This window comes from Megalopta genalis, chromosome 4 (genome assembly GCF_051020955.1).
Source record: "Megalopta genalis isolate 19385.01 chromosome 4, iyMegGena1_principal, whole genome shotgun sequence".
Lineage (NCBI taxonomy): Eukaryota > Metazoa > Arthropoda > Insecta > Hymenoptera > Halictidae > Megalopta > Megalopta genalis.
The window spans coordinates 15,361,770-15,385,295 of NC_135016.1; the positions used below are offsets into that span (position 1 = coordinate 15,361,770).

At 30.8% G+C, this 23,526-nt stretch overlaps 1 protein-coding gene across 1 annotated transcript in view; it reads left to right on the forward strand.

Moving 5' to 3' along the window:
* Positions 1 to 211: 211 nt before the first annotated feature.
* The window catches only part of LOC117217749 (potassium voltage-gated channel protein Shaw), a 111,399-nt gene continuing 88,084 nt past the window's right edge, over positions 212 to 23,526 (forward strand). The window contains exon 1 of the mRNA XM_033465609.2: positions 212 to 445. The gene's annotated coding sequence lies outside the window, so the exon portion shown is untranslated. The remainder of the gene's footprint in view (positions 446 to 23,526) is intronic.

Here is a 23,526-nt window from a genome sequence, read left to right on the forward strand (position 1 = left end):
CCTCATCAGAGTCCGTGCAATCTCGATGCGATATGCATGGCAAATGACTTTTGGTGGAAAAGCAAATATTCCGTGGATGAAACGTTTTCACTGTCTTACGTTGGCTCGGTGTTAAACGTTCGCGGCGTGCCACGCAAATAAACACGGTCGAATTTATAGAACTGGAAACCGCGTGCGCGCATCGGCTTATTCTTCTTCGAGAATCCTGCGGTCTTCGTGCAATCTCGCGAACACTCATCGCTAGTGTTTTTACTAGCGGGTCGTCTATGAATGGGCCTGAGTGCATACCGTTTCCATCGGACCGTTGTCCAACTGTAACGCGAACTGCGGTGTGAGAAAGTCGTTGAACGTGTTTCCAGTTTTGTGACTGTGCCTCTAACTTCAGTGCAGTGTACGTGACAAGAGGTGCCGTTTTTTTTCTTTCTGAAACTGCAACTTTCTAAATGTAAGTTTGCTTCAAACTGTTTAACCCGCGACGCTTCGGCCGATTCAAGTCAGGCGATTTATTTACAGTAGAACTCGATTTATCTGTGGTCTATTTTGTATGAAAGAGCTTGCAATTAGTTCCACATACATCTGTCTTCTTTAGAGCTGATCCAAGTGACTTGAATTTGTTTGAGATCTCAGACGGACTGGTGCATCTCACAAAGGACAAGGTGTAAAAATATTTTTGCGAAACTGCAGTCGATTAGAATGACAGAAGAACGAAATAATTTCCTTTTCGAATCTTTTTTTTATCTGAGCCTGTCATGAAAATTTAAACATTGCGTTTTGTGGACCTCTATTGGAAGATGCAGGAGTCTCCAGATTTCTTACGATTATTGGTCGAATGTTATGAAAAGTAGATTGAAAAAGTATAAGACGAAAGTTAATTGTGGATCTTCGTGCGAAATAAAAATTACGTGGACCAGTTCAAAAGGAGGCTCTCACTTCATTCAAAAATTTTAATAAATTAAGAATTATTTATTATTTATTAATAAATTAAGAATTCAGAATAATGTGTAGATATCCTTGAACTCTTATAATATTTTCATTGTTTTAAAATGTACCGAAACATCTTCGCCATAAGTACATAAAATTTCCAGTCCACATATATATATATATAAGTTACAGAGGCCAACAAACACATTGTTTAACTTTTCGATCCATGCTCAGACAAAAAAGTTGAAAAAACATATTTTTTCTACTACAAATATATCTTTTATTTCCGCTAACCGAACAAATTTGAATATTTGCAAAAATTTTTGGCCATTGTCCAGTAATGTAGATCCTCTAATACCTCCAAAAAATTCAAGTCATGTGGTCGAATTTGAAGAAAGTTATTATATTTTAGAAAATGCCCAAATATTTTCATGACCAGGTATGTATATTTTTAATTTTATGCATTCATGGCAAAAGTAAGTAGTTAGAGTACAAAACTGTTTGATGGTTCGGTTGTATAATATATCTGCGATATTTGGTTATAATAATTATAGTAGATGCAATAGATAAATTTGACAATGCTATTAGCACGATTTAAAACACTTACAAACATTAAAAATGACAGTAAAATCTAATTTCTATTTTTGCAAGTAAGATGGAGAGTTCTTTTTTTTATAACGGCCAGCAGTCTACTTCTGTGAACTGTAACTAAAAAGCGCTGATAAAATTGTTGATACTGAACCTACCACGGTCAAAGTAACCGTGACTTGCAAAATTGCAAGACTCTTTCGTGGAAAACGCTTGAATAAGTTATATTATTGGAGCAAATTTTATAATAAAAACTTTACAAATTCTAAATAAATTCGGTCTTCTCACTTTTGTGAAGCAGTACATGCCAGTTAGTATTACTGCCTGGTAGGTTTAGTGTTAATAAAATTTTGGCTTTGAATAAGTGATCGTTACGACGTGTTATCCATTACGGATATGATAATATAATAATGTGTTATATATGGACTACAGATCTTTATGCAAAGTAAAAGTTTCCTGGTTCGATTAAAAAAAGAAACAAAAACGCTATATAAAAATGTATTTTTTTTATAATTTCAATAATGTAAAGATATTCTTCAATTTTACTAACATTTTCATCGTATGGTATTTCAAATAGTCAATTTTATCCTTAGACAACTGATTTATATCTAAAATAAAAATTGTTTACATGAATTGCATAAAATAAGAGAAAAATGTATACTTTCTTTCAACATGTATTTTTTTCTTGTTATAAATTTAAGATAATCTAACAGTGCTTCCAAATTCATCTTATGTCTACATTGTTTCGTTTCTCTCTTCCCATTTTTGCCACAAAATGCTTAAAATCTACTTATCGTAAATACGTATTTGACTTCACTTTCCTGATCCAGAACCATATCTGTTATCACAGCTAATAAGAATTGATAGTGGGAAAAATTGGTGAGATACCGTTATATGGACCATGCAATTGTATTAATTTCTGTGTCTTTCTACTTATTGATATAAACAACGTTCTACTGCATACACAATTATTTATTATTCGTATAAACGTAGAAGAAAAGAAAATATAAATGTAATCATAGAAATCTTAAATAGGTAGCTTTGTGAATATATATATATATTATTTTTTGTCAAAGTCCCAGAATTTCTCCTAGTATCCAGGAAAAAGAAGATATAGTAAAAACGATATTGAATGAATCTGTAAAATCCCCTTTTATAACTATGATTTGAACAGGATTCAATAAAATTAATCCATTGAAAAAAGTGGAGAACGAAAGATTACGCTTGCTCAACATTGGATCTGAATGGGTTAATATTTGAGTAAAAGATTTTTGCTGCTATTCGATATGGCTAACGCGAATTTACTATTCAATCGAATGCTCAACTTTATAGTTGAGTCATTGAAAGCAGAAAGTAAAATTTGTACAACTCCTTTACGTACTCGCGATGAAGATCTTATGTGCAGGGTGTCCCATTTAAGATGAGGTTGTAAACAATCTCGTAGACACACAAGATTAAAAAAAAAACTGACACATATAATGTTGTCATTTTAATCAAGAAAACAAAATTATCTTTGACATAAACATGGAAAATCTGCTTAATAAAAATTAAAAATCTTAAAAAAATATTGAAGATACAAAAAAATGTTACAAACGAAAGTTGTGCAGCATTTTAAGTAGAATACGATTCCGAAATATAAAATATAGGTTTATGATGGAAAAAGACAAGATGACCTTGAAATAACCTTGAAAACGTCCACACATGAAAAAACTAGTAGTACGATTTGATTCCGCAGTCGAAATACTGAAGGACATGTTTCAGTTTGTTATTTTTTTTAATTACGTGTCTACGAGATTTTTTACAATTTCAGCTTAAAAGGGCATATATTTATATGTAATAGATATTATTATTATATTTATATGTAATAGATTATACAGAGTGACCATTTAAGCTGAAATTGTAAAATATCTCGTACACGTTTCTTTCAATTGTAAGTCGAAACAAAATTTGTTTCGTTCTGTTATAAAAATGTTGGAATGAGAGTAAATGAAGACATACAAGAAACAATAATTGTATCGTTCTGTTAGAGAAATTATTCAGGACACATTACTGTTTTATTTTTATTATAAAAAATTTTCTACTTAGTAAAAAGTGTTTTCTCATTCTGGTCTTTATCAAATGATCCATACAAATTCGAATTACATTGGACAAATGTATTCACGGTTAAGGGACTTAATTGTTAATCTTGATATTTACCTAAGTTATTTCAATTTTGTATCAATTACTGAATGAAACAACTGTTGTTAAAGTTGCAACAAAAATGTTTATCATCATAATTACCTATAGTGGTGTGCATAATTATAGACTCAAAGTAACTTTTACGTTGTTACTGATATTTAAACGAAAATGTAACAAAATATCGTTCTTTTGTTATTTCTAATATAGAAATATACAAATATAATGTCTTGTAAAGTTCTTTTTAAGTATATAGAGTGTTTCAGTTTAAGGAAATCACGTACAATGCTGTAAATAATTATAAACTCAAAGTAAATTCTACATTTTTACTGGTATTAAACAAAAACCAAAAAAGCTATATATATATATATATATATCACAACTAATAGATAATAGATAATATATATATATATATATATATATATATATATATATATATATATATATATACAAATATGGTGTTTTATTAAGTTTTTATTTAAATATCACAAGAAATGTAAAAGTTACTTTGAGTCTATAATTATTTACACTACTGTAACTTATTATAATTTCGTATGATTTACTGAATCAAACTATTGAATCAAACTACTGTTATGAATGATGTAACGAAAATATTAATTAATCTTGATATGTACCTAACTTATTTTAATTTTATATCTCCTACCGAATCAAACTACTCTATTAAATTAATAAAAAGGTAATTAACACAATTTCACTAATCTTTTATTTAGACGATATCCTAAAACTTTTACAAGTTGTCTCATAGGAACATTTGCTAAAGTGAAGGATCAAAATAGGGAGCGTCATAAACTAGCATGCCTGGTTCGTTCAAAAATAACGTGAGTTCTTTTTTAAACATTGTTTCAAACGCTGCTGCACCTGCTTTCAGAGTTCTCACAACGCCGGTTAGAACGATTCCGACATTTTTGTTAATAACTCCGGCTATTTTTACACCTTGGCTTGCATTTTTCAGAACGTTCTACATCCTTCGATGTTGACCTGTCTACTAGTTTTTGCTCTTCGGAGAAGAAAAACTGTGTTCTACATGCTGCGAAAACTACGTTGCAGATTGTGCGCACCATTAAAAATGTTTTTTCCTTATCAAACAAAGTTTTCGTCGGATGCGAGGCTATCGTAAAATGCACTGCTGATATAATATGACGTGACCTGATTATCAACCGTAATTCCGGTCAACTAAAATTGATTTCGACGCATTTCTAAATCCGTCCTGTCGCTCTTAACTTGGAAATCGCAACACTCGATCAGAACTTGTCTAATTTTGAAAAGTTTGGTCGGGAGGGAGGATATACAGGGTGTACCATTTAAGTTGAGATTATAAAAAATCTCGTAGACACGTGATTTAAAAAAAACACATGTCCTTTAGTATTTCGGGCGGGAAGTCAAATGAAGTCGCCAGTTTTTTAATTCGTGGGCGTTTTCAAAGTTATTTCAAGATCATCTTGCTTTCTTTTGGTCATAAACCTAAATTTTTTATTTCAGAATCATCTTCTACGTCAAAGAATGCTTAACTTTCGTTTAAAACATTTTACAAATCGATTGAATAAGGAACTGTATACTCTGTAATAAAAAATAAAGGGATAGATTTTTTACAAGTAGGTTAAAAAACAATATGTCATGTAATGAAAAATTACTTTTGTAATAAGGGACGTTTCGAGGACTTATGAAAAATTAGATTAATTTACTAAATGCTGTGTAAAAATATTTAAAGAGAATTGCAAACGTTGTAATTACAAAAAGTAACACAAAGCTTAAATTATTGATTTAATTATTAAACTATTAAAATATTAAAAATTATTAAATTATTGATACCATTAGTTTTTAATTATGTACAGTGTCTCAAATATTACTCAAAATAGTTAATAAATATTATTGAATTAATTTATATATAATATTTTGCACATGGTCTATTTATACATTGATCTATATTTGTACATATTTGTACAAATCATGTGTACAATATTATACAATAATATGTACATCATTGTACATATTTGTACATTGATTTATATTATTTATCTATACCTATATTTATTCTTTAGATTCTTATGCAATTGCGTAAGAGAAAGCTAGTTAAATAGCTACGCCAATACTTTTATTCCCAACTATACATGATGAAAGATTCCATCGAAATCGGTTAATATTGCCACGTGTAACAAACTGATAAAACTGACAAGAATCACAGTTCGTCATGACTTTTGATCCTTAACTTTTATCTTTTTTTCAACCGATTTAAATGAAATTATCAGTACCTATGCAACTAACATACAGTGTAGAACAGTCAGTGTAGAAAGCATTTGTATATCTTTTGAAACAGTAATTCTTTTATGTTTGGACCAAGCTGAATGTTAGAGAGATTAATTTACTAGCAAATGATTAAGAAATTGTATTCGAAAATTGCAATTGATTGGGATGATAAAATAAATAATAAATAAAGTATTTTCAACTTTTTTTACTGAGTCTAGAACGAATTAAAAATGCATCTCGAAAACCTTTACGCATACTGAAAATTGCATTAAAACAGATTGGCATTGCTACGTACTGTTAACATGTGAAGTTCGTGAAAATAGATTTTCAAGAATTTAAACCAAAAATAGGTAATTTGTACACCTTTTTTCAGCCTACATATAAATTACCGAGATCTACGAAATGTATTTTAAAAATTTTCGTTATAGACTCAAATAAAAATGATGAAAAAATGTGAGTCTTAAATTTTGTTCTCATCCCAACCAATTGCAATTTTTTAAAACAATTTTTCAGTTATTATGAAATTTTTAAAAAATAACAAACATTTATATACCTCTTGAGAACAACTGTGAAATTCTAAAATAGGATAAGTTCATCAGTTATACATGGTGTCCCCAAAATAGGTGATGAAACTTGCACCTCCTAAGAATGAGAAAAAGTCACATAAATATAGGTCCGAAAACTCTTCGTTTTGGAGATAATAGCAAATTATAGTAAGATAATCAATAGCATCGACAAATGTTGCAACGCTAAAAAATTTGATTGTCACAGCATGTGAAAAATTCGAAACACATCAGGACTTTTTGAACGTATTCGACAGTCTATGAAACGTAGATGCGAAGCGTGTACTATGGTATAGTAAAATCATTTTCAGTTTCTTTAAGTAATATCTTTCTTTAATATCTAATCACACAAACAAAAAAGTATTTATCTCGAAAACGAAGTTGATCGAACTTGATCACCTATTTCGGGGACACCCTGTATATCCGACGGATGACACCACGAATAATTTCATATACTAATTAGGCGTACGTGCATCGCGAAATTCAATTGTTCTTACATATTACAGCGTGTGCGAAAACGTGAAATGGAACATTCTGTTCTCTCTTATAATGTCCCAAAATTATGTTACTTCCGGGAAATAACGACTTCCTGAAGTCATTCGAAGTAATTCTTTCCTTAGCGAAAATGTAATCCGCGGCTTTGTTTAAAAGTTATTAACACAAAACACTGACCAATGAGAGGCAAGTTAGACTGGCGCAAGGCGGTCGAAGCCTAGTTCCGCTCATTGGCTCGGCCGCATTGCGCCAGACGAGCTCACCTCTCATTGGTCACAGTTTTTCGTTAATAACTCGTAAACAAAGCGGTACATAGAATTTGCGCTAAAGAAAAAGTTATTTCAAATAACCCCAGAAAGTAACATAATTTTGTGACATCCTGATTAATTAATTAATTAATTAATTAAGTTATTAATATAATTTAACGTGATCAATTCGAACATTTCAGCACCATAGCCGTATGTACAACTTAAATGATTCGAACACTGAAGATTATCTAAAATGCCATCGAATCAATTGATTATTGAAATTGATTTTCGTAATTGATGCTGTAGGAAGAAATTGAATGGTTCGAAGTTACATGTTGCAGTGGGAATAATATTTGTTTGCTCATCGATATTTTTTTTAAATGGTATAACAAATTTCTGTTATTTTACCATGATAGCTAATTTCAAGACTAATTCAATGTCCTGTAATACGATGACCTTCATATGACCTTCAGTACGAAAAATTATAAAACATTTAGAAATACAGACGAATATTGAAATAATTACAACAGAGAGATCAACGATGATAAATTTATTGTATTTATTGTATATCGATTTTCTTTATGTGGCTTTATTAATGAAAAAATTTGTTCGACGAAACTGATAATGCGACAAGCTTATGCTACTACACCACCCAAAATGCTCTCAATATGTACGATGCAGCTTCTGATATTGAATATTTATTACAATAAATTTATCATTATTGATCTCTGTGTTGTAATTGTTTTATTATTCGTGTTCATTTCTAAATGTAGATTTTTCGTACTCCAGGTCACGCGAAGGTCATGGTGTTGCAGGTGATTAGATTCATCTTGCTCTTAACTACCATGTTATAACGATAGAAATATGTAATCCCATTTAGAAAAAAATAAAAAACCTAGAAATCTCGAAAAATGTGTCCTTTAAAAAAATATTATTTCCACCACAATATATATTTCTTCGAACCATGCTATTTGTATATATAATATTTCTATGTGTCATTAACGATAACGGGGATATTGCTTTGTAACGGAATTAGTGAGCCACCCTGTATATTCTCTTCGATACTTCATAATTACTCGGTGAAATTTTGTCGACTGATAAAAGGACGGTCTTTTAATATTCAATGATTTCGTAGTGTGATACTAGCGCAGGGTAACCTTGAGTTTCATTTAAACACATCTCAATATAGGCTCCTCTATTGTTTTCGTTTATAGTCTTATTAAAGACGTAATTTCCTGAAGTCTGTTAAAATCTTCTATTAATAAACGATGAAAAGATGCAGAACCTTCGTTCAGCGAGTTATAAAAGAGCAGAAGCTTGATATGCATACTATGAAGAACTTTCTTCTAATAAAAAGACAAGTTGCGCAAAATATAAAATTAATTTATTGAAACATCTGAACAGTGTATCGCATTAAAGGAAATAGTTGTACGTAATTTAATGATTTTAAGCACGATAGTCTGCGCGATCCATAAATATGACTTCAATTATGCATGTAATGGTGTTCACATGTAAATAAGTTTTTCCAAAATGGTTAAAGAAAGAAAGCGATCAATCACATACAGGTTGTTTCAAAATTATCAAATAGTTTCTGATTTTCTTTATTATTATGGATTGAAACGAACGACGGAACAGATGAATAATTAATTCTATCCAAAGAAACAGAATAATAAATTAAAATACAATATTTTCTCTTCAGAATTAAAATAATAATCAGATTTAATTGAAATATATTATATGTATTCAAACTGAGAAGAATTCTAATAAAAATACTCTACTAGAAATATTCTTTTTGTAAAAATAACTTGAAGAATTGAATTATACTTATTATTACTCATTATTACGATATTCTGTTCATGTTACAAAATTATTGGTCTTTCATTGCGCCATTGCTAAGCTATTAATACAGTATAGTCCTCGTGCGACAAGAAGGCACCTTTGTGTCTTACGAACCTTTGCCTCACTGCCGCAGCTAATAAGAGGGGGAATATAAACACAAAGGTACCCTCTTGTTGCGTGAGGACTATACATCATGATGATGAAATTTTCAGCATTCACATAAGTCATCGAGACATTCAAAATGCATTGTTTAAAGTTTTGTTCTAGGGTTATATTATGAAGTCAAAAAGTACAATTTTTTATGATATTTTATCATTCGAACGATTTTGCAATTTTTGCAAAATTGTTCTTATACATTGCCCAGTAATCTAGTCCTAGTTTAAAAAATGTTATCAGTTAAATTTGCTTATAAACTAATTTCTGAAAAATACTAAAATATGAAAGCTATACATGCGTTTGAAAAATGTTATTCGTAGTTGTTTCCATGTCAGTTGCAGTAAATAAACGTATTCAGTTACAAGTGGTCTAACAGCGCTTCGTTATTTGTATCAACCACTTATTTTTTAAGTTTGCTAGAGCAAGTTACATATAGAATTCAGTGAACTGTGCATTTATTTTCTTTATTTACTTTCGTTATTTTTAGAGAAAAGAAAGTATGAAGTAAAGAAAACAAAATTGATGATACATGTTGTGATAATGTTACTATAATTTATCATTCAATAGTGATGTGAGAAATGATGAATACAGAATATTTTCGTCCAATGAGTATGCTAACGTTGTTATTAATAAACAAATTAAATTAATATTTCATTTACAAATAATAATTACATTTCGTATTTAATTGAAACACCATTTAAGTAATTCCACAAATAATTTATTCATCATTTCTTATTTTCAAATAATATATTATTTCTTATTCGTATTTAGGTGAAAACTAAATAATAAGTACTTTTTACTTTTTTTGGTTTATCATGTAATAAATATTAATTTCCATTTATTATTATTGAAGAACGTCATTACATCGAGTAAATAATAAATAATAAGCAGTTAAATGATAATTAAGAAGTAACAATTGATATATTGTATTTATAAATGAAAATTGATTTGAAATGATTTATTTAGATCTAGATGAATAATAAGTAATTATTTTTGTCTTTCATTTAAACTTCCAAATAATAAATCATGTTTCATTGAAATAATCATTTAAATAAACAGTTACTTAAATGATGTTCGACTTTGACAATTCAATACAATTTAATAATACCATGAATGATTCACACACAATAGAAAGAAACGAAGTAAATGTCCAATGTAGGTTAACATTGATGGAATTTAATTGAATAAAGTCAAAATATACCAAAGGGAGATTGTTAATCTTTTATATAAACCAGTTTCATTAGATACGGAGTAAAATTGTTCCCTTATATGAAATTCAGGTTATCTTCATTACAGAACTCTATCAAAACTAATTAAACTTTTCGAACAAGCTCGTACTGCGAAATACTTTGCAAAGAGACTTTTAAATTACAGATACTGCTAAAATGGCTCATCCGTTTTTATCTAATTTAGAACAAACTAAATCCGCACAACTGTACTTATATCTGTAAGGTGCAAGAAAATACATAAACTGACCATCATTGTTTAAATAGGATAAAATCAATTCAGCAACATAAAATCTACATAAAAATCGAAAGTTGATAACAAAACAAACGACAGGTATTGAAAGATGTAAAAATTCTGAAATGTGTTCCAATTGTAAACAGAAAGTCATGAAAAACTACGATTTTCATCATTATTAAACCATTTGCATTTCGTAGTAATATTAACACTAGGTTTACATTGCACTAAAACGAAGTATTTTATATGAATTTATAAAAGTAACAATATTTTATTTATTCGGACTTATCAACGATTTTTATTATAACATTTGTCTCAAGTAACAAATTTATCAAATATATTTCTTCTAAATGTGTCTATGCATCCTGAATAATCGCAAACTAAAACACTTAGAACTCGTCAATTTAACATAAACCTAGTGTCAAATGATTACGATTCTATTAAAATTTCAGAACGTCCATGAACTGACGAAAATCTAGAAAACATTTCTAAAAAGTTTGATCAAGAAGGACAAAACAATTTTAACAAGAAACCATTAGTATTTTCTTCTTGTGTCAGTGATTCCTTATCCTCACGATTGTTTAGAAATCATAAATATACAGCTGAAAATATTAACATTGTTGGACGTGTCATTGATTTATTTTAGGTAAATGAAAAAAAAATGTCTAAAACATGCCTCATTGATTAAGGTAATTTTATACATAGACAGACACTAGTTTAATGCAAACTAGTATGCCTCGTAACATTGTGTAAATGTTTAAAGTCGACATAAATATTTTCTCGATTCGTCGTATGCTTACCGGATTTCGCGAAAACGATTCCGAGTATACATTTACCAGGCCTAATTCCACATAAATGTGATATGTTGTAAATAAACGTTGTTCGGAAGACTTGTGCTGTACAGTGTTACACATATTTATAAACAAGAATGAACAAAAGCAGCGGTCTATATCGAGATCCGTTTACACGCGATTCACGATCGAATGCGCGCGTATCCAGCGGACCATTATATCTAACTCTCTTTTTTTCAGGACCGAATCACCGGGCTGAAACATTTTATTTCACATTTCCAACTTATTTTCGCCCGATGATTCAGACCTATTTTGTTGCACTACGGGACATCGTTTGCGTCATTCAATTTACGATATATGTGTAAACATATATTTCTCAGAAATGGATGTACGCGCACGACGAAGAACACGATGTTTTACGTTCCGCGTACTTTTAATGCGCTACAGACCTAAATAACTTTTTCGATACATGTACTTTCCATACATTAATGCGAATAAAAATAATACAAAAATATGTATATATTTTATTTTTATTATGCATATAATAATATAATAATATAATGTGTATATATATACATTATATTATATTATTGTATACATATTATTATATATTTTATATATATATATATATATATAAAATATATAATAATATGTATACAATAATATAATATAATTATACATATACATTAAGATAATAACGTTATATTCGCATTAATGTATGAAAAGTACAACATATATCGAAAAAAATTATTTAGGTTATTTGAGTCTTATTTCCTATGGAAATGAAGACATAAATCATATGCATATTATTGCACTGTAAATTCTTTAAGACTGAAAGGGAGAAACTAGTTAAGGGATTAGATCACCTTAACGCGATCAAGAATTACTTATATTTTAAAACAACAGCAGACGAGAAGTAAACATTGGATTAATATTAATTTTTATGGCTTATTTCGCAATGCTATAAATTATAAAAAAATAGCGTTAATTTTGCTTTAAGCGCTGTTCATTCAGGTTTTAAACGACATCGCTCTGAATTTCTTTTTTTGAAGATCGTTTGACGGATTCCTGCCAAACGGGATTATCTGAAATAGAAGTTCGAAAAATGCTAGAAACTAGGATATATTCTTTAGGCATTGACGATCGAACGTTTTCATTTTTGTGAAAATTATCAAAATGCCAACTGTTTCTGTTTGACCTATCGAATTTGTACAACAAATTTTTATGTTCTTTATTTATATTTTCCAAAATTATATTGTATTAAAGGTGTTTGCAAAATTTCAAGGTAATCGGTTGGTTGGATTTCGAGATATTTTGCACACCGTTGTTAAAAACACAGCTTCGAGAAAACCGCGTTTAAAGTTTTTGAACGCAATTTTTCCTATGTTTAAGGATACGGCACGCAGGTATACGAATCTGCTACAGGCTTTTTAGATCTAAAAATAATTTGTTTTAAAGGCTGGAATCTTTCGCAATTTATTTTTGAGACTTTAAACCACTATTTCAGACAAAGAAAGAAATTCAAGTTTTTCAAAATTTCAAAGTGGTCAGACGTCTTACGTTACTGAAACATAAAATATAAGATTATGATCATCTTTTAGTATACATGGTGTCCACGGTAACACTAGCCAGTGTTTTTCTTGTAAAATGGTAAGCATTAGATAAAAATGAAAAAGCAAGCAGTTATAATGTTTTCTGCAAGCAGTATAATTTTGTTCTGTATTATTATTTTTTTATATTCAGGTGACCGTCAATTTTTTAAATGAAATACTATGTACTTTTTATTTTATATCGTATGAAAGCGTGTGTCAAACCGAATTCATTCGTGAATCTTCTATCTAATGAGAAACAACACATCGAACTTTTTGTTGCGAAATCATTTTATAATAAATCCGGAGACTTAAAGCTGCTCTGATTTTGCACAGCCGCTGATTTTATATTAAAACTATCATATTCATATTTTTAGAACAGTATTGTCCTATTACGGTTATAACAGTATTATGGTATTAACATATTTTTTGTCAGAATTTCTGGACAGGACTTGTGTGGTCAAAACAATTATGAATCGTCGAAAATTCGTAAAAATACATTTTTGAAATTGAAGTTTGTTCATTAGAAACAATATTTTTAATTGAATTGTAGGCATGCCAGTTGTTCTTGTTTAGAATGCTTCATATAACGTTGATGTTATAACGAGCATTCAAAATTATTTAAATTTTCTAATCACGAGTGAACGATATTAATTATTTTTTGACCACTTTTCATATATCACTGGAACAAAATTCACCACATGTTTTAATGGCATATTGATTTTCTTGATACGTTGATTGTACAAAAATACTTGCCACGAGATCACGAGGCACAGTTATATTAATTGTATCATATTGCATTCGGAAGCTTTCTCCTGAACGTTGTCAATTTAATAACGTAAAGTACACGCTGATTACTTTACCCACGCTGCAAGCTTATGAAGCTAGATGAAAATATTGACTCGCCATTCACAAACAAGCTTAAAATAAGACAGTATGTACTTTGCGTCTTCGACGGTGTGTACAATTCCAATTGTTTTATACTCCGAGCATTTCCGAATTAGTTAATTAATATGTCAGTATCCTTCGAACCGAAAGAGTACAAATTAGCAAATTAGATTTTGAAATGCTCCTGAGGTAGTAAAATCTCGACGACATCTGCTGCTTCAAATTTGATCCACTTTGCATTTATAGTGCAATACACGCAGTACAGTAAATTCCTCCTGGCAACGTTTTTTCTAGTTGCTGACAAATTCTTAACAATTTTTTGTTTAGAAGCTGAGGGACAATTGAATGGATTCTTAAAAATGCTATGTACGCCATACATGTAATATCATTTACGAAGTGAAGAGAACAAATAAATTGATATAAATATATCATATTTATATGTTATCATTAATATTTAGTATATGAATTATACCAACGTTTTGATTATAGAATTATAGGGACCAACGAGTTGTTTAAATTTTTGTTCTAGGCTTAGATTAATGAGTTCAATACTATAACTTTCTTATGTGATTTTGTCATTCGAAATAATTTGCAATTCTTGTGCAATTGTTTTTATACATTGTCCAGTAATCTCGTCCCTATCACATGGTAACAAACATTCAAGTCGTTTGGCCTATTTTCAAAAAGTTATTCCTTTTTTAAAATATTGGAATTCTCTCTGGAGGAAATTATTATGAAACTATTATTGTATTTTGTCGTTAAATGCGATTGACGACTAAAATTTTAACAAATGTTATCACTTACATTTGCTCACAAACTATATTCTGAGTAAACATTCTATTGTTCTCTGACGATTCTGAAAAATGCCATGCTCGCCATGTAATGTCATGAATGAAGTAAACAAAATGAGAAAATACAATGTTCTTTAGTATTTCGTGTGGGGAATCAAATGAAACCATCAGTCTTCTAATTCGAGGGTTTTGTTTGAATAATCTTTTTGTCGTATGATGTTAAATGAAACAAAACACCTACCAGAAGAAAGTGATGTTATTTTAATAGGAAAACAAAATTATGCTGAACGTAAATATGAAAAATCAGCTAAATATCTTACAAAATATTGAACTTACAAAAAAATGTTTCAAACAAAGGTTATGTATTTTTTTACGTAAAATATGATTTCGACAGAAAATAGTATAAGTTTATGGTAAGAGAAAGAAAAGTGATCTTGAAAATATCTTGAGAACGCTCATGCAATAAAAAACTAGTAGCGCCATTTGATTCCCCACTCGAAATACCAAAGGACATGTGTCAGTTTCTTTTTTTTTAAATCACACGTATATTAAATTTTACGTATACATGACTTTTATTGTTTTGATGAAGAGCTGATATAATTATTTTGTTTGAAAAATCTATGAAAACTAGTATCGATTGAATATCGTTCATTTGCTTTAATTTTTAGTAATCCTTTAAAATATTTGTCTTTAAATCTTCTCGTCTCTTGACCATTGACTTGGTGGCAGCTGTAGTGATAGTAATTCTACAGGTCTTCTTGATTATAGTAGCAGTTCGGTATTTCTATGTGATTTCATGGAGATTACCCTTCCACTTCTACAAGTTACTCACACGAGAAATCAATACATTCATTCTTGTTCGATTGTCGCCTTATTGTAGTTATTTTGAAATCAACACTTTACGAATCTCAAAGGTATTTGCAGACTTTTCGAAAGTATACATACAGGGTGTCCAAAAAATGTTTCGCAATCCGGAAATGAGGAATTTCTGAAGTCATCTGAAGTAACTTTTTCCTTAGCGAAAATGCAATCCGCGGCTTTGTTTACGAGTTATTAATGAAAAACAGTGGCCAATGAGAGGCGAGATCAGCTGGCCCGAGGCAGCCGAGCCAATGAGCGAAACTGACCTCCGTGCGCTCGTTGGTTGGGCCACCTCTCGTCAACCGTGCTCGCTTCTTATTGGTCACTGTTTTCCGTTAATAACTCGTAAACAAAGCCGCGGATTGCATTTTCGTTAAGGAAAAGGTAACTTCAAATCACCTCAGGAACCTCCCATTTCCGGATTGCGAGATATTTTTGAGACACCATGTATATCGTGACTTCGATGGATTCGATAAAGATGGTAAAATTAAACAAATGAAACAAATCTCGATTGACCATGATTTTACATATTTTACTGTATAAATTCGTCATAACAAACTAAACGCGCGTTATTTCCATCAAAGCTTATTTTTATTATCTTTATTATTTATTTTTATTATTTAAGCTTATGTTTATTCGATCTCGATTAATTTATCAGTAATCTCTTTTGGAACAATAGCTATCTCTTTTTTCTAAAAACAAAACGATTCATAATTCATAACAATCGTGTCTCCGACTTAACACTACATTATATATAAAGTTCTCACGTATTTCTTTTAATTTCGCATTTAATTGATCAACGAGTACAGAGTTAGGTTTCATTTTTCATGAAAATTCATACATTCTATTTCAAGTAATTTAAGTCTATTCGGAGGGAAAATTTATTGATTAAGTCGTAGACATGTATAAAAATTAATTAATATTTTACATATCTGGATCACGCAAATAAATTGAAGATATACGTAAAAAAATATGTGAGCTGCTCAGAAGTCGATAAGTGTAAGCTCAATAACCTTAAGATCAAATTAAGGAAGGATTTTTCAAATTATCTGTAAAAAATAACAATACCACTTATAATACAAAGCATAATTTTTATTATAATTACATAAAAGGATAATCGATATTAATTTTTAATTTTTTAAAAATTCTTTTTATTTTTATTTTCTTTTATAATTTATTTTATTTTGTTTAGTCATTCTGTGGTCAATAAGAGAGCTGCTATCTATTGTTTATTTATGAAAAAGTCGACTATATTGATTTGTTGACCAAACGATCCTTTGATAAAGACGTTTTTGTACTATGTATTTTATTATTTTCAAAGAAAAATGAACTTACACTGGCTGACTTCTGAGCTTTTCATATATTTATTCACAAGTAATATAAAATTAAAATATTTCTTTATCAATAAAAGTTTTAACCGAAAAGAAGTCTTCCATATATATTGAAATCTAGTCCTTGATTGCTTAAAACCATAAATAATTCGAAGTAACTTAACCCTTTATCTACCACCAGTTTTCTAATAGTTCTTTTAAAATCAGAGATCAAAAGTTGGGAATTTGTTAAAAATTTGTTCGACAACTACAATAGTCTCATCCATAATCCATCAAATTATTTGGGCTGATATAATGCACCAAGTTACCTTGAATTTATTATTTGAAAGAAAATGATCGAGTTTTGCTTACGATCACTTCGATTGTATCAGTTTTTGTATTACATTGTATTATATTGCACTATCTTTTAGATTTTATTGGTTACTGTAACCAATTTGCAGTGTTATGCGAATAGTAATTGACACACCTCGGTAACAAGAAACATATCTTCATATCGTATGAAATAAAACTCTTCGAACAAAAGATTATATTCACGGTTACACCTTCTATTGCAAGCGCAATTTTTCATTTGCATTTGGCGTATACACTATTGTATTTTTCCATAGAATATACCTCCTTGTTTTGCATGCATCAATCTCTGTAGTCGTTTTGCATAAAAAAGCTATTAAGGTCACACGTTCCAAAAATGACTCGCTCGTGAGATATTCGAAAGATACTGTTACATTTATTTCTCCGGGAATTAATAAAAAATAAAATGTACATAAACGCGCATCCTTCAAACTCTACAAAAGACGTAAAAGATCAAATAATATCATGGAACTCCGAAAACAATTGAAAAGCGTCGAATAAAATTTATACAGTTATGTGCATAATTATAGACTCAAATCAACGCTTACATTGTTATAGATATTTAAACGAAAACTTAACAAAATTATATATATTTATATTTATATTTTTATTTTCTAGTAAATTTTCTATTATTTCTAGTAAATAATAGAAATAATAAAAGTAATAAAAAATTCTATACATCGAAATATAGAAATACTATACTTGTTTAGTTTTCTGAAATATACAAGATGACTCAGCTAATAGAGACCACCTACAGTGCTGTAAACAATTATAAATTCAAAGTAACTTTCACATTTTTGTATTGATACTTAAACAACAAACAAGATAAAAACTACATTTGTACATTACCATATTAGAAATAATAGAAAATAAATATATACAAATGTGATATATCGTTAAGTGTTTGTTTAAATATCACTAAAAGTATAAAAAGTTACTTTGGGTCTATAATTATTCACACAACTTTATTTGCATTTCTCAAAGTACCTCGTAAAGATCAGCTTTCAGTCATCCTGTCCTGTTTTCTGTATACAGAAAAACAAGAAGATCAGGAAAATACAACATCAAAACTACTGCCGTTGCAAAATGTTCGTACGCCATTTCACTTGATAACAAACAAACGTGGATATGCAGTCCACGCTGAATCTTCCATTTTTGTTTCTATTCCAGTGAACGCACCTGTTATCCATTAAAAAATAGATCACAATTCTGTGTACAATGAAAAACGAATAAAGAAAACAGAATAAAATTGTTCGATACGGAGTTTTATTGGCAGAAAAATCCAATTTGTAGTTCCATCTGGTGCTGGAGTGCCAGTTTCTTCGTGTACGTGTTCGCTAATAGCTTTGTCGCCTTTATATTCAAAATAAAAACAAAAGCCTTTTACAATTAACAGTTAAAATCGATTAAACAATACACGTGACTCGAAAACAATATCTGTAAACATTATTAATAACACGACAGCATCACGTTTCTAAAATAATTCCAGGCATTCCAGGTATTAACAGCGTGGAAACGTTTTATCCTTCTTTCGGCGTTCTGGTAAAATTGTTTAAAATTCAAATAAACTCCTATTTTCTTGCATGTGCATTTGCACTTGGGCTTGCTGAACAACTCCGTGCTGGTCTCGCTATAGCTTCGAGACGATTGCGAGAGATGCGAGAAGTTCAGAAGTTTCAAAAGTGGGTATTGCACGAACTTTCCGAAATCAGCCCACATCGACTCGACATATGCATTTCGTTGCTCGCCAGGCAACAGAAAAAGAATTCACTGCGAGAAATCTGGTCAACTAGAAATTGATAGCGTACAATGTACAATGTGCGATATTCTACATTTTTAGTGGAATTTAAAGAAATACTTCACGAAACATCATATTTGTATATTTCTATATTAAAAACAATAGAAAATAGAAATACACAAGCATAGCTTTTGGTTGTTTCTTGTTTAAATATTAATAAAAATGTAAAAATTACGTCATGTTTATAATTATTCACAGCATTGTAGTCGGCCTTTTTTAGCTGAGGCATCATATATATATATATATATTAAAAAAAAACTTAACAAAATTTTATATCTATCTAAATTTTCTGCGAGTGTCTTAATTCTTTCGGAGGGGGATGTATATAGCAGTTATGATACTTTGCATTTGGGTCTTGCATTGGGTTTATAACGCTACCTTGAAGAACACCTGTGGATTAATGTAGAACTTTTTTGTTATTATAATATTAATTCTCGTAAATTCTAATGTAACTATTATTGCAAACTTTTTATGCACTTTGCGAAACCACTATTCCGACATATACTGTTGCTCACGAACGAACTCATACACCATTTAGAATAATTTTTTTATAATTAAACTGAATATTTGTATCTTCCGGGGGGGGGGAGAGATTAATTTACTGGAAAATGGCTAAAAAATTGCAATTTTCAAAAATTGCATTTGTTTGCGATGAGGAAAAAATTAAGAAATCATATTTCTTCATCCTTTATTACTGAGACTATATAACGAAAATTGTGGATCTCGCTAACTTATAAGCATGCTGAAAATTGCATTGAATTTCGGTTGACGTCGTACTCAGCTGCTAACAGTTAAAGTGCTTTTTTCACGAATTTCAATCAAAAACAGATAAAGAGTGAGAGCGATGTAAAACACAATGGACTCCACTTATTAGTTTTAAAAATTTCCATGACGAAAGAGGTCGACATGCCCATTAGAGATGTGTTCCTCTTATGACGAGATATTTCGTCATACCCGAACAATGCGTTAAATCGACAATGAATTTATTCAAAAACGTAAAACAAAACAAAAGCTTCGTACAATACATGTCCCCACATATTGTATTCCTACGACGCTTTTTACTGGTTTTGGTATGTAGATTTACCGCCTGAAGCATTGACATGCATTTATGACACATCGTTTAGTAATCGAAATACAATTTCTCTTATATATTATAACTATTATTATAACTATATTATAACTATATTACAACGATTGCGAATGATTAGAGTAGAAATTCCGTCTTCGATAACAGTTGCAACAAGTTTTCTTATGGATATCAGTTATAAGCAATCGGAAATATGTTTATCTCTGCGATAACTGTTGTGATTGGACTTTGTGCAAAATAATAATTGTCTAAGTTCATTTTAAGAAATATAAGTTAGTTGCAAATGTGTTATCTCTGTCAATAGTAGTAAGAAGGTTAAAATAATGTAACAACGTATTCAAACTCTTCTAATGTTCTAGCAGTTTTCTATCGAATCAGTTCATGTTTGTGATAAATGCATAAAATCCGCAGTCTTGTTATGACTAAACTAAACAAATTTATCTGATAAATAATGATTATGGACAACGAACATAAAATGTCGATCCTATATAATTATGACTTGTAACTAAGATCGAAATAATAATTATAATGCAACGATCTTCTCCGTTCTGATTATTAATTATTATCTTTAAGATCGTTTTAAGCTCCGCTCATGGCTACAATTAAGCGAGATTTCTGAATCAAGGCAGAATGCATGCTGTTTTACGAGGCTATCCAATCGAGTTAAATGATCGCTCTGACGCGTTTAGGGATCGTAAAATTACCCGTTCTTACAATTATCATTAACACTGGAAAATAGTCCTATTATAAGAGAACGGCTACAAAGAAATTACGTCAATTAAATTTAATACTTACAATTTTAAATATGTTTTGCTTTCAGAATATCATAAGGTTATAATTTAGCGTTTATCTCTTTATTGATACAAAATCATGAGTATTTCATGTGAATATTTTATTGACTAGACGCGGACATTTTCTTCATTAGACGAAATATAGAACAAAAAATCAATAAAGAATTTCTTCTGTTATTTTCAAAATTGTTAATGGCTTCCTTCTTGTTTACCATCAATAAATATCACTTTGCAATCATTTGAATTAATTAAATTATTAAATTATATCATTTTATGTTTCGAAGAATATATTTCGTTTTCATTTTGAGAGAAAATAAACGTACATTTACAATATTAAGTTATGTTTCTGAGATGCCGATGCTCCGAAGTGCGAATTATGATTTTAAAATGTTTTAATCTCATTCTCAGTACTGTTTGAAACATATTCCATCGGATTTAGTAGCAAACACCTAATAAAATGATAATTAACGGAAAGCCAGCTCGATGGTGAACAAACAAAAAAAGGCCACCCTACGCATCGATTTCAATTGCAAATGAAAAACAGTAGGCGACAGTCGGATGTCTGTGTTTTAGACAACTGTGCTGAGAAACATTCGTAAACAAATTGTATTTAATTCTCTCGTAAAGAAAGTATGGAATAGAAGGAAATTTTTATTCTGCATTTATCATATATTTTCAATTTATTATCGCGCGTGCAATTACCTGCAATCCAATTGCACGAAATATCCAGCGAATTTCCGTTACTTCTGTGCACCTCTCGAACGCCAGGCTACTGCATTTCGAGGCGCATGTACTCAGCCAACATTCAAACTCAATTTTCTAGGATACGAAGCGGGAACAGAAAAATTTCGTTCTACGGTTTTTATTTAAGTTTTCGTGTAGAATCATCAGCCTTCTATTATCACTGTTGGTTCTTGGACGTACTATGTACGTATATGGAGCGTGATATAACAACTTCTACTGGATAAAACAGTATTCGCACAATTTTATTTGCATGCTGGTGGCAACGCATTTTTAGGGAGAATCTGGAAAGGATGACCGACTTCGGATTTATGATAGGGTTTAAGTATGCACATGGCCTAAAGGATGATGTGGCCTAAACAGACCCAGCGACAGACAACGGTTGACGACATGGTAGCCAAAAGATTAACCTTTTAGGTACGGCTGAATTCTGCGCGAGGCTAATTTCTCTGGATGGCAGAGTCTGATGTGTACTGTACAGAGTCTGATACTGTATATATAGGGTGTCCCAGAAATGTCTCGCAATCCGAAACTGGCGGGTTCCTCAGGCCATTTGAAGCAACTTTTTCCTTTACAAAAATTTTCTCCGAGGCACTGTTAACGAGTTATTAACGAAAAACAGTGACCAATGACAGGCGAGCTCAGCTGGCGCGAGGCGATCGAGCCAATGAGCGGAACTAGGCTTCGCGCGCTGGTTGGCTGGGCCGTCTCGCGTCAGCCGTACTCGATTCTTATTGGTCACTGTTTTTCGTTAATAACTCGTTAACAGTGCCTCGGAGAAAATTTTTGTAAAGGAAGAAGTTGCTTCAAATGATCCGAGGAACGCGCCATTTCCGGATTCCGAGACATTTTTGGAACACCCTGTAGACTGTTGTAAATCGATGTGAAGACAAAAGAAGTGTGGAACAATGCATTTGAAGACGATTATTTGATTCAAATGATGAGCGAGTGAGCTACTAGATCAAGCCACTATAGTGGTGCGTCGTCCAGAGAGATGACATCCGCGAAAGCCACTATAGTGGCGTGTCGTTCTGAAAGATGATATCCGCGGAAGCCACTATAGTGGCGCGTCGTGCCTAAAAGGTTAAGCCAGATTTTAAATTGAAGGAGAGGGGATTTGGTCACATGACGCACCGGGACTCCCGTACAACGAAGTGGAAGGCGTAGCCAGGGGACTCGCAAAAATAAATCATTGAATGAGTGGGGATAAGTGACGCATGACTGCGTCCCGTACAGCAGCGTGGCGCGTCAACTGGGTGAACTAGTATCAGACAGAGATTCTAGGTCGCGTCACGAACGGAGTTTAGAATTATAATGTTTATGCGGTAAACGCGCTACGTCGCTATGCGGGACTCCAGCGCATTTGTCACTTATCCTCACTCATTCGATGACTTATTCCCAGGGCTGGGGAAAAATAGTAAATATGAAATAGTAAATAGAATGTAAATATTTTTATAATTTTCTCTTGTGTGTAGTCACATATGGAAATAGTATTGTGAATTAAGTATTTAATTAAAATATAGGAAAATAATATTTCATCAAATAGTACTATTTCACAGATTAGTATCTAGAATAATGGTATTGCAACTAATAGTATTGCAAAGAAGAGTTTTCTTTCTTTAGCTTTCTATAGTACCGTGTACTACAACCCAACACACAAGAAATATACCTAAACATATACACCTGCGCTCAGAAATATTTGCAAGAAATATTCGACTAGAATATCGCGAGCGACAGTTGCGAAATATGTTTAATTTAAAAATTTGCGTATCTTATTTTCAGTTCATTATTTTCTATAT